The sequence below is a fragment of the Stenella coeruleoalba genome (genome assembly GCF_951394435.1).
Source record: "Stenella coeruleoalba genome assembly, chromosome: 3".
Classification (NCBI taxonomy): Eukaryota; Metazoa; Chordata; class Mammalia; order Artiodactyla; family Delphinidae; genus Stenella; species Stenella coeruleoalba.
This window is the reverse complement of record NC_137148.1, coordinates 132,814,478-132,827,345: the sequence shown is the minus strand read 5'-3', so window position 1 is coordinate 132,827,345 and position 12,868 is coordinate 132,814,478. Positions and strand designations below refer to the sequence as shown.

The window sequence follows — 12,868 nt, the reverse complement described above, 5'->3', positions numbered from 1 at the left end:
CAATGAAGTTACAGCTCCTGTGGAGGTCTGACTGTAGAAGCAGGAATATGGTAGATGTTGGGTAGGGTCAGAATTGCCCTTGAAAATCCCTTAAATTGTACATGGTTTTGTGTACATAAACCTACGTAACTATATATGCATAAACATATAGCGTTATATACAGCATATAATAAACATATGTAAGTGGAGCATAATCCTGACCATGGATTGAAACCAGGCCCTGGCAGCGGAAGCGTGGAGTTCTAACGACTGGACCATCTGGGAATTCCCGGCCCTGCGTCTTTAAACACTAGGACACACTCGAAGTTCACATGAGAGTCAGGTGGAAATTGAACCCAGCAGAGGAAACAGCAGACTTGGGTCTCCCATCATCCCTTCCAGGCCAAACATGCATGAAGAAGAAAGGGCCTTGAAAGAGCCTATACTCTTTCAAGTGCTACTGAAGTAACATGCAAATCCACAGTGTACGCCTTATTTTCCAGATTAGGAGCAAACTGGGGCTCAGCAGGGCTGGAGAAAATGGCTCACGGTCCTGGCAGCCCCCGCAGTTGCACCAGATCTAACTCCCAAGCTCACGCTGCTAACCAGGCTGCTGAAGGTGTGGAGTGTGGCCCCTTCTAGCTGCGCTTGAGTATGTTTCCCACATGCTGCCTTGACTTGTGGCTATCCATCGTCTTTCCTCCACAATACTGAATGTGTGGAGCGTACAGGCCCTGTTGACTTGGCCTGCCACGGCACTCGGGACACAGCCCTGAGGAAATGTGATGGCTGGGCTGCCAGAATTCATGCCTGTCTGGGTGTTTGTGTGTTACGTAGATTGGTTCTTCCGTCACCAGGCAGCATACTTTTTTCTTTTCAAAAAAAAACGGGGCTTCCCTGGTGGCGCAGTGGTTAAGAATCCGCCTGCCAATGCAGGGTACACGGGTTCGAGCCCTGGTCCAGGAAGATCCCACATGCCACAGAGCAACTAAGCCCGTGTGCCACAACTACTGAGCCTGCGTGCCACAGCTACTGAAGCCTGCGCACCTAGAGCCCGTGCTCTGCAACAAGAGAAGCCACTGCAATGAGAAGCCTGTGCACCGCAACAAAGAGTAGCCCCCGCTCACCGCAACTAGAGAAAGCCCGCACGCAGCAACGAAGACCCAACGCAGCCAAAAATAAATAAATAAAATAACATTTTTTTTAAAAAAGGGACTCTTCTGCCCATCATGCTTGTTACCCTAGGCTGACTAGTAAGTTAACTTCCTTTTCCAGAAGGAGAAACTGAGGTCCCATAACGTTCTTAATAGAGCTAGGAGAAAACCTGGGACTAAATATTTCCAGAGAATATACAAGTGAATTCTCAAATATTTAGCACTGCTAACACCAAATGAGATCATTTTTTTAAACAGAAATCTATGATATGGGAGGAGAACCATCGGCATTGACAGAGCTGAGAATATTGACTTCTCAGTGATTCAGATCAGTGAATGGCTGGGGGAAGCGAGGTCCTGCATCACACAGCACGTCAATCAATGGCAGAGCTAGGAGGAGCCTGAGAACTAAATTTTACAGCCTCCAAATGGAAGAGGAAAGCTCCTCATGGAGCTGAGGATATAATCTGTTGCTTGATTACACGTGTCAAGATAGCCAGCAAAACCCTTTAAAGAAGGTCTAGCAGATACATTGTTAGTTTTTAAATAGCTTAAGGCAATCTTTCCCAACATGTGGTGCTTTGGGTTTTTTGCTTGTTTGAGTTGGTTTGGTGATTTGGGGTAGCACACGGAAGATTTTTTTTTTGCGGGGGGCATTTTTAAAGCCTTTTCCCCCCAGCTTTATTGAGGTATAACTGACAAAATTGTAAGTTATATAAAGTGTTCATTATGGTGATTTGATACACATATACATTGTGAAAGGATTCTCTCCCATCTAGTTCATTAACACATCCATCACCTCACATATTTAACTTTTTTTTTTTTTGGTGAGACCATTTAAGTTCTACTCTCTTAGCAACTTCAATTTTACAATGTTATCAACTACAGACACCATGTTTTACATCAGATCCTCAGACCTTATTCTCCATACAGGCGAAAGTTTATACTCTTTTACCAATCTCTCCCTGTTTCTTGCACCTGTCACTCACTTTTCTACTCTTCGTTTTTATGAGTTTGACTTTTTTTTTTTATTCCACATATAAGTGATACCATGCAGTTTTGTCTTCCTCTGTCTGACTTACTTCACTTAGCATAATGTCCTCAAGCTCCATGCATGCTTTCAAAATGGCAGGATTTCCTTCTTTCTTGTGGCTGAATAATATTCCATTGTATATATATTCCACATCTTCTTTATCCATTGACAGACACTTAGGTTGTTTTCATATCTTGGCTATTATGAATAATATTGCAGTGAACATGGGAGCGCAGCTCTCTCTTTAACATCTTATTTTCATTTCCTTTGGATATATACCAGAAGCAGAATTGCTGGATCATACAGTAGTTCTGTTCTTAATTTTCTGAGGAACCTCCATACTGTTCTCCACAGTGGCTTCACAAATTTATATTCCTGCCAACAGTGCACGAGGGTTCCCTTTCCTCCATACCCTCGACAACACTTGTTATCTCATGTCTTTTTGATAATAGCCACTCTGATAGGTGTGAGGGGACATCTCATTGTGGTTTTAAAACATTTAATAATTACACACTTAGTTGTTTTAAAAAATTTCTTCCTATTTATGGCAAGTAAGGTTGGCATTCCATTTATGGCAGTGATATAAAAAATCTTTTTGAATATATTAAGTGAAAATGAGAAAATTTAAAGACAAGTATTTCTAAAATAATAATACCATGGTACTTTGACAAGGTAAAAATTGTGATGGTAATATGAGCAGGGCAGAACTTGGGGAAACACTGGCATATGAAATAACTGCATATCTCTGAAAGCTTTGACCAGTGATCCCAAAAGAAACTCCAGGGAAGGTCAAAGGCCAGAATGTTCTGTTTAATGCACTTTCCATCCAGATTCTTATGCAAGAAATGCCCCGAATCTTCTTAAGGTGCTCCTAGCAGTAGATCTGTTCCCCATCAACATAAGGCACATTTCTTCAAGAACCCTTGGTTATTTACCACAAGTTACGTCAATTGTTCAGTGCAGTGATCTTCAAAGGTAGGTTTACACAGGCCCTGGGTGAATGCCAGAGGATCCGCAAGGCATGACAAGGCTGGAATATCTATTTGTATTTTTTTAATCTAAAATACAGGGCTTCCCTGATGGCGCAGTTGTTGAGAGTCTGCCTGCCGATGCAGGGGACGTGGGTTCATGCCCCGGTCCAGGAGGATCCCATATGCCGCGGAGCGGCTGGGCCCGTGAGCCATGGCCGCTGAGCCTGCGCGTCCGGAGCCTGTGCTCCACAATGGGAGAGGCCACAGCAGTGAGAGGCCCGTGTACCGCAAAAAAAAAATAAAAAATAAAATAAAATACAGAAAAATAAATTTGCTAATGATTAATACACAGACTGACAATAGAGCAGATGTCTATTTTATAAGTGTACACATTTGGGAGTGGGACACTAAACACCATTTTACAAATAGGACATTCAATCAAAAAGGTATGATTACTACCAGATGTGAGAAAGGGGTTGATTAGATCTAGGACTTGCGCTATTGGTGTATTTGCGACCTGTTTTCCCTAGGCAGGCTTGTTCTCTCCCCCACTATCTATCCCTGAGGAAGGGTGAAGTGAGAGAGGGCAGAAGACCCTGAAGAAGCCACCCTTGAATAAAAGATGTGTGTCCAAGAGGTCACCCTCACATGTGAAGGATCATATGCTGTTTTTTACAGTCCTTTGGAGATCTCAAAACACAACCATCTTGTTCCAGTTCCAAATTTCAAAAAGGAAAGAAGACCCAAGCCACAAATGGACTGGGTTCCTAAATCTTCTTAGTATTCATCTATAACTCAGAATTAATTTTTCTATAAAAATGGCTTATAGTAATTCATTTTCTTAGAAGAGATCTATTTAATACTCAATATGGCAGAAATAGACATTTGCAATGACAATTTACAGATTATAATGCTGTTACAATACTAGTGATTAATGGAACAAAAATTGAATAATGTATTTTGAACCATGTTGTAGGTAGAGAAAACCATGAGAATGAAAAATAGAGACTTTCATGAAGACTTGGAAAATGGCTTCTAGTCTCCTTCGAGGACATGAAAGATACACAGAACTGGCTTTTTCTTGTCCAAGTTCACTGCAAAACTCACAGAGCCTCTCTTCCTTAATACTAGAGTATCACTAGTACACTCCTTTCACTTACATTCATGATTAGCATCCATCTTGGGTTGGTAAAGACGGAAAGAACAAAGATTCATTTGACTCCGACAGAACTTCACCCACCAAAGTAATTATTCATTAATATAAGGGTCTGCTTATATTTAACCTTTTCTTGTCTCATTAAAATATTATGTTCTCAACACACCTCTCAGAGATAATTCAGCTGGTGTTGGGAGTTGGGTATATACTGCTCTTCATGGGTGTTAAAAAAAAAAAAAAAAGGCCCAATGGTTCACGAGCTAAGGTTCCACTTTACTGGACCACTGTTTAGTTTACAATTGACAGAGATTATGGGGGTCCTTTCTGAGGCTTTCTCTTAAGGACCCAGGCAGGATGATACTTTTTCCACGTATCTGAGGAGCACACACATCAGATTTATTGTTTGGGCTAGGTCGCTTTTCCCAAAGAACTTAGAATCCATGGGACAATGTGGAAATTTATGAATATTTTAAAGTTTCATCAACACATCATGAAGGCGCTAAAACAGATTGGAAATACATAAAACATAGCTGTAACCACTTGCAGAGGATGACAGTGGCAGGAAGACATAAGGGAAGAGAAATAGCTCTCTCTGCAGTTTCTCACGTACACACACTAACAACAAAATGCACCCAAGTTCATATTGGGGTCTGATTGCAAAAAAGAGCCCGCACTTGCAAAAGAACAGTAATGCTAATGATGGCAGCGTAATGATGCCATCTCCATTTTCTTTCAGTCTCTCTCACCTTCCACTCTCACTCCCACCCTGCCTCCCTGTCTGTCTCCCTGGTTGCCTTCGCCATCCTCCTGCTCTAACATGAACAGGACACAAAGCAGAAAAGAACTGAACAACTGGTGAAATGGGGTGGCTGGGGGGGTGGAAACTCTGAGTTGTTCAAGACTCCCCTGTCTATTTGCCATGTTACTTTCCTCAGAGAGGCCTCCCCTGATGACTCAGTCACAAAGAGCTGCCCCAGTCACCGTCATCACACTCTCCCATTCTCCTGGTTGACTTTTTTCCCTAGCACTTTGCATTGTCTAAAGTAGTTGTTTGTATTTTGTTTTCTCGTGATGTATGATTTTTATTTCTCTTCCCTAATAGAATGTAAACACCATGAGAGCGGGGGATTTGCCTGTCCAGTTCATTCCAAGATCTCCAGTGCCCAGAACAGTGCCTGGTCCCAGGAGGCGCTCAGTTAATAAATGTTGACTCAACAAATACCCTGAAATATCCAACAGATGACATGGGCAACCAACAGTTTCTAGGAAGTAGATAGTAAGGACTCAATACATGGTGGTTATTATGGTTTTATTATTATATTGCTGTTAGCCAGAAAAATTACCTGGCCTCTAGGATTTGACCACATTCTTTCCCAGGCCAGCAAAAGAATCTGGTTCCTCTTGCCTCACCCTGATCCTAGAAATAAAATTTGTCCCCAGGCCTCAGAGCTGCATCCTACCCATCCTCAGCCATAGTCCCAACACCTCTGTGCCCTCAAAAGCAGGCTCACTGCGCGGCCGGGGCCTGTGCTCCGCGACGGGAGAGGCCACAACAGTGAGAGGCCCGCGTACCGCCAAAAAAAAAAAAAAAAAGCAGGCTTAGTGCTACGATCCAGTCTCCTTTGAGAATATTGGGTGAAAAATCCCCACAGCCTTGGCCTCAGCTTTCTTTGTTCACACTGTTTGCTTTGAAGACCTTAACACGGTGCTGAGAAATCAATAAGCAGGGATGCTGCCAACCCTGCGTGTATCTCCTTCTGATTCTCCTCCGGGAGGCTTGGCTCACTCTGACACACTGATAAGTCATGAAGTGCCCAGCTTGGTCTGCAAATTAAGCCCCTCATAAGTAATCAAGGAACACCAAGCTTAGTGTGCTGTGGGTTTTCCATCGTGAGTGTCATTGGATGAAATGAAAGTACACAGTACAGGTTTTCGTAATGAACAAGCCTCAAGTCAGGTTTGCTGTGATAGGGTTATCAGTCATTGCACAAATTAATTATTTAGGAAAGCACTTTTTACAGTGGGTTTTCATTTAAGTTTTGCCCCTTGATGTATGTGTATAAAAATGACTAATCCATTGGACACTGCTATTGTACTTGTGCATCTATCACTATCTGGCCTTTTTTTAGTAATTGGTTTATTAATTATAACATCTTAATGATCTGTTTAAAATAAATAAACCATTTGCACCATTTCAAAGGTATTTTGTGAGGCTCAGCTGATATTAAAATAGCACCAGCCTTATGTGCTTTTTCAGCAAGTGACCTAATTAGTTAATAAAGTAATTGAATATTAAAAAGGATGTTGCAGGTGATTAAAATTTAAGAGTCTTCAGAATGTTATTAAAGCTATAAATCATACATCACTGTTTTAATTTGCATAGCTACAGAATTACTAATGGTCCCACGTGCACATGGGGCTTGGCAATTATTCCTTTAACAAAATGTTGGTGATGCTGAGGTACCAAATTCTTTCAACTTCTGTTGATAGCTGCATAGAAACCTGTTTCTGCCAGATTAAATATCTAACTGTTGAAATTGCTGCTTGCTCCCTTTTGACAGGTACAGACATTCATTCACTCAAGAATGAATTGTCCAAGAATTGTTAGGTGTTGAGTATAATGGTGAGGAAAACAGACATGGTCCTAATGGCGTTTATATTCTGGAGTTAGTTGGGCAGAGACACTAGTCATAAACTTCCGTAAACTCATGTATAATTACAAAAGGTAATAAGGAGCTATGAAGGAAAAGTACAGGATTTTGCTGGTGAAATCTGACCTCATCAGCTAGATTAGGGATCAAACACTTAATTCCAGGTGAAGGGGCTGGGACTTCACCCAGCAGGCTGTGAGCTCTTGTTCAAGCAGGAAATCCCTGATGAACCTGCCAGTGGTATGTAGGAAGGACTGGCTGGAAATGCTGGTTGTTTACCCAACAGCCATCACTCTTTCCTGGCTATCAGAATCCCAGTTCTATTTGGGTATAGCACTAGTACTATGCTCAGGGAAAGTAGGCCAAGGCCCAGGGATAAATGATGAGAAGTCCAAATCAATTGTTGTAATCCCATTGCCCTTTGTCTATGATTGGTTTAAGGTAGATGTGTTCTGAGGAACTCAAAGAGGCTTTCTGAAGAATGGAAAAGGAAATATACAAGGAGAACACTCCTTTCCTCTATGCTTTTGGATGTTAGCATGAGTGGTGGTGCTACTTGGAGCTATAGCAGCCATACTGACACCATGAGGGGGAAGACAAAACAAACGAACAAAGCCACACACATACATACACAAACATACTCCCTAAGCCTGAGGCCTAATATTGTTGAATTGCTGAACCAACTCTAGAAACTTTATATGTCTTAAAATATGAAAGAATAAATTTAAGTTGAATATTCTGTTACGTGCTGCCTAAAGCATCTTAACTGAACCAGAGGAGTCAAAAATGAAGATACTGGAAGCTGAAAGGCAAATTAAGAGGCAAATATAACTGTCAGGTGAGCAGTGATAAAATGCTAAGCATGGTAGGGTGGAACAAGACGAATGGAAAGTAAAGTCAAGAATGGAGTTGAGGGGCTTCCCTGGTGGCACAGTGGTTAAGAATCCACCTGCCAATGCAGGGGACACAGGTTCGAGCCCTAGTCTGGGAAGATCCCACATGCCACGGAGCAGCTAAGCCCATGCACCACAACTACTGAGCCTGTGCTCTAGAGCCCGTGAGCCACAACTACTGAGCCCACGTGCCACCACTACTGCAGCCCGGGTGCCTAGAGCCTTTGCTCTGCAACAAAGAGAAGCCAGCCAACACAATGACAAGCCCGTGCACCGCAACAAAGAGTAGCCCTCGCTCACTGCAACTAGAGAAAGCCCACGCACAGCAACAAAGACCCAACGCAGCCAATAACTAAATAAATAAATAAATTTATCAAAAAATAAAAGAACAGAGCTGAGGCATTGTGGACACAGAATCAACAGAATTTGTCAACTTACTAGTATCCAAGGTACCAGGTAATGGTAACTGCCATTCACTGAGTATTTCCTATGTTCCAGGCATTATTCTGAGCACTTTACATGCAGCATCTCATGTAACCAGTTCAACAACTTTATGAAGTACTATTAGTTTTCACCATGGTTGAATCCTGTTTCAGTCATGCCTTGATTTATCAAGTCAAATCCCAATATCCTCTATAGCCACCAGTGGGCAAAAGCAGATGACTTGCTTCAGACTCCTTGGGAAAGCTGCTGGCTAGACTGCTGCTCCTAACATTTTTCATTTCATAGCACACATAGAAAATTATAATATTAAAGCACACACTGGGGTAAATGCGAGGGGACTCGGGCAAAAGCCTTCACTACTCTTTTTTTTTTTTTTTTTTTTTTTTTCCTTCACTACTCTTTATTATATAATTATAAGAAAATAAAATTCAAAATTTAGGGAAGATATTAAATACTGAATTTGTGTAAAATTTCTAAAAAATAATCTTTGATTTTTAATGAAAAATTTGTTTTTTACGAATATAGTTTTTTAATATCAGATTTTATGCTTGAAATAGCAATTCCTGAAGAGTTTTAATCCAATCAATACTTACTAATCACGGTCTCTTCAAATTCTTGATAGTCATCACTAACAATAAATTTTGTTCACACAAGTGATATAAATAAAAGTAAAAATTCTTCTGACATCCTTCCAAATTTTTTACAACTTTTGAGTCATATTTAAAGTGTGTGTGTGCACGCGCACGCAGTCGTTCAAAGTAGTTCTTGTGGTTAAAGTAGTCATCAGGTCCACACACAAGGGAAGAAAGCTGATACAACTGCATTCCCACTTCTTAACATTTTGATTTTCTAATCTGAGTAAGTCTTCTGGCACTTATAAAATGGTCTGGCCCTTTTGTTACTAATTCATGGCTTTCCAAGGATGAGAAAGCTACAAAAGTGGGATAACCCAAGCAGCACTGAAACAACAGGAGTTATTCTTGTGGGCTGTTCTTGTGCAGCAAGAACCCACAAGGTAAGGGAGACATGAAAAGAAAAGGAAAAGCTATTCACCTGCTGACACTTCTACGGCCCTGACAACTTCGTGTTTCCATACCGCTAAAATGTTACACTCTGCCTTATAGTATATTTGAATCCAGATTCCTATATGAGACAATTTTCCTGGTTGGGGCTCATCTCTGGACCTGGAAGCAGGGAGAGAGGACTCTTTGGACTTCACATTCACAAACGCCTCACATACAGACTGTGGCTCTACCTCCAAATGAGGCTATGCACCCACTCACAGGTACACAGTGAGGATTGGAAGTTGTACGTCATTCAGCCTGAATTTTACAAATACACCACATTTATGACTCTTTGACATTTCTTCACTATTTTCATGTATTGCAAGCCTCAAATAATGGAAATGGCCAGGCTCTCTCTCTACCCTGAAGAGGCCCGTGTGTGTCTCTGTGTGTGTCTTTTTATGTGTATTTGTCCTCCAGTGCACATTTTCATAAGTGGATTGGATGTAACATGTTCAATTAATTAAGGAATACATTTTTATTACCAACACCACTAACGGTTATATCTTGATCTCCATAAGGAACTGGCCAACTGGGGAGATTAGCGTGCATTGGCTCATGACTGGAGGGGAACAAAGATGTGCGGTCAACACATCTGCTTTGCACGTTTGTGCTTTGTTTATCATAAAATGGGCGATAATGATAAGGATGTGTAAGAAGCACAGTGTTAATGACAGTGCCGATGGAGAGTGTGAACAAAAGCCATGACTTCTGAGAAAGAGCTGGATGTAAATTAAACCCCAGACTATAGGTTTTATAGCTACACGTTTATGGCTATTAGAAAGATCTTTGGTGTTGAAATTCCTGCAAGAATAATTTCATCACTTCAAGTGTGAAACTCCCTAGTCACTCATTCCAACTTCTCCCATGGAAGCAACTGCTTTAGAATATTGTTTTTGCTGACGTGACCATTTTATTACAGAACATAGTGTGTATTACGTAACACATGCAGCTTATATCCATGCATTTCATAACACACAGGAGGACACTGACCACTTGTGGCTCAGGAGGTCTTTGCCTATAGTCTGAAGATAAACATTTTAATTTCAATAGTTGCCTATTTATTTTCATGTATACTTTCAATTTAAGGCAAATTTCCCTATTTTGCACTAATGGTAGTGATGCATAGCTTCTTTTTAAGTGTTAGCTAAAAAGTGAGTCAATGTATAAAACATATCAAATAAATAAAAATGCAGTGGTCTATTTGGGATAAGGCAAAAATCATGGAGATGCTCTGCAAATGACCCAAGTCTTGGAAACCATGGGCTAGGTAATAATAAGAAGGAAGATGTAGGCTTTGGGTTGCATTTCTGATAGCGATGATGGCCACACATTCATCCTGGAGACCAGTGCCATACACACGTAAAGCTGCTGCCTGATGCCCCAGGAGCGTGCTTTTCCACGTGACACTAATTGGCCCACACAGGAGTGAAACCATGACCCTTCCCTCATTAGCCACATGCTCAGACCAGCTGAGCTAGCTCGCTCTGGGTCACTGGGGTCCCATGTAGGAAATTACCATTCCAGTGCCCTGTGGTCCTCTCGTAACCCCAACTAATCAATGTCCCGTGGAGCCTAATGTCATTCCCGGGGGAGCACACAGCTCTCCCAGCAGTGAAGAAGTTGATGACATGCTGAAGTTTTAACCTAGGGAGAACCAACCGAGGCGGCACGGAGAACTCAGGAAGCCTGGGAACAATCTTTCAAACATCTGTGTGTTAGAAAAAGGCCTGGCCTCAGGACATGAAATGCAAGCACAGGGAAGTGAAGAAAGCAGCTGAGCATCACACAGCAAGTTTATCATAGCATAAATGACAGTAAGTGCTTGCTGTCTGGGCTGAGCACTTCCTGTCACCAACCCTATAAGGTAGGTGGTATTATCCCTATTTTAGAGATCAGGAAACCGAGGCTCAGAAGTCACTAGTAAGCATCTAAGATAGGCACTCCTCCTAGGATTGCCATATTGTGGAAATTAATACATCACCAAGTAGAAGGGAAATATTACCAGACAGACAGCTTGCCAAACCTTTCTGCTTATGCCCCCTTTTAGGTCTCAGGGTAAAGACTGTAGGCCTTCAGGTAATCTTTATTTTTCTGTTGCTTTAGCACATCCACAGTGTAGCCTTTAGAAAAGTTTTTTTTTAATAAGATGAATAATAAGATTAAGAAGGCAAGGCCTAGGGAAAGCATTCTTCCCAGGTGTTGGAGAACACTGGAAAGAAAGGGATGGCAGCCTTTCTATATGCATTCTGAAGACCTGGGAAAGCCCACTAGCCACTCCCCCTGCTTTTTTAACAAGACTATTGGATTGATACCCCTTCCAGGGCCAAACTAACTGGTGGGTGAAATGAAATACCAAGTGGCCCTCACTTGGCAGCCACTCTTACCAGAGCCGCAGCTGGCCCACTGCCCTGGGGCTGCCCACTGCCACAGTCCTTTCTGGGAGCCATGAAGGCCCATGTGAGTATCCACTTCCAGCCGAAGATCAGGGCAAAAGGAACTAGAGACACTTGGCACAAAACAAAAGCCCTAGTTTAACTCAGCCCTCTGTTTTCTGATTAGTCTAAGGGGATGACTCAGCTTGTCCTCAAAGCTTCCTACTCAATGCCTGAGAAATTTGATATTTTTAAGGTGCAACTGGCTAACAATCAACAGATGGATAGATATCTAATCAATAGATAGAGACAGAGTCCCAAATTTGACATTTATTAGCAGGAGAGATGTTGGTAAGTTATTTAACCTGTTTCAGTTCCCTCACGTATATACTGGGGATAAAATCTTCCCCTCACAGTGGCTGTACCTCAACAAGGCAATGTGTGTAATACACTTGGCACACAGGGCTCTCATGCTCAAGAATGACAGTACTTCTTATCGCATGCTCTGTCCTCTGCCCCCTCACGGAGCGCAACTGAGTGAAATGTGATGCAAGTTGTCATGGTCCAAAAAGGCATGAAATAAAACTCCTTATTATCATCTTATTTTTAGTTGTTCATTTGAAGACCAGCGTCTAGTTATTTCACATACTGTATTCCTCTTCACCACAGGCTGCTGGGAAGTTATTCCTTGACATAGAGAGGGGAAGGTCTTTTGAAGGCCTTGATGTGAAGTGCTTAGAAGACTTACCAGCACTGCCCACCCACCCCTCCTGCCCCCAGTGCCCAGCCTAAAACAACACACTTTTCTGTGTCTATTAGAAACTTTTCTTGCTTGCAGCCTTGGAGTGGAGGCTTAATTCTGGTCACAGAATTGTGAGAGAACTGCAACCTCTCTCATAAATGGGCTCTCAGGCATCAACACTGGAGGAAACTGAATTGTTTCCAAAAGCGAGACAGCGGCTAAGAAATAAGGGTATCAAGACAGTTTTCCTGGAGTAATCTCCTACCCAGTGGGAAGAGGCCAGGCGGAGCGGACAGTATTCTGAGAAGAAATGAGGAGCCCACAATGTGAGAACAGCAACAGACTCCCTAACATAGTGGACAGCGGGCCGTCTCTCTCTTCATCACTCTTCCGCGGGCACGTTGGC

General features: G+C 42.1%; 1 protein-coding gene across 4 annotated transcripts in view; it reads right to left on the bottom strand.

The window, feature by feature from the left end:
- The window catches only part of LSM11 (LSM11, U7 small nuclear RNA associated), a 73,582-nt gene that overhangs the window by 45,267 nt on the left and 15,447 nt on the right, over positions 1-12,868 (bottom strand). The window lies entirely within an intron of this gene.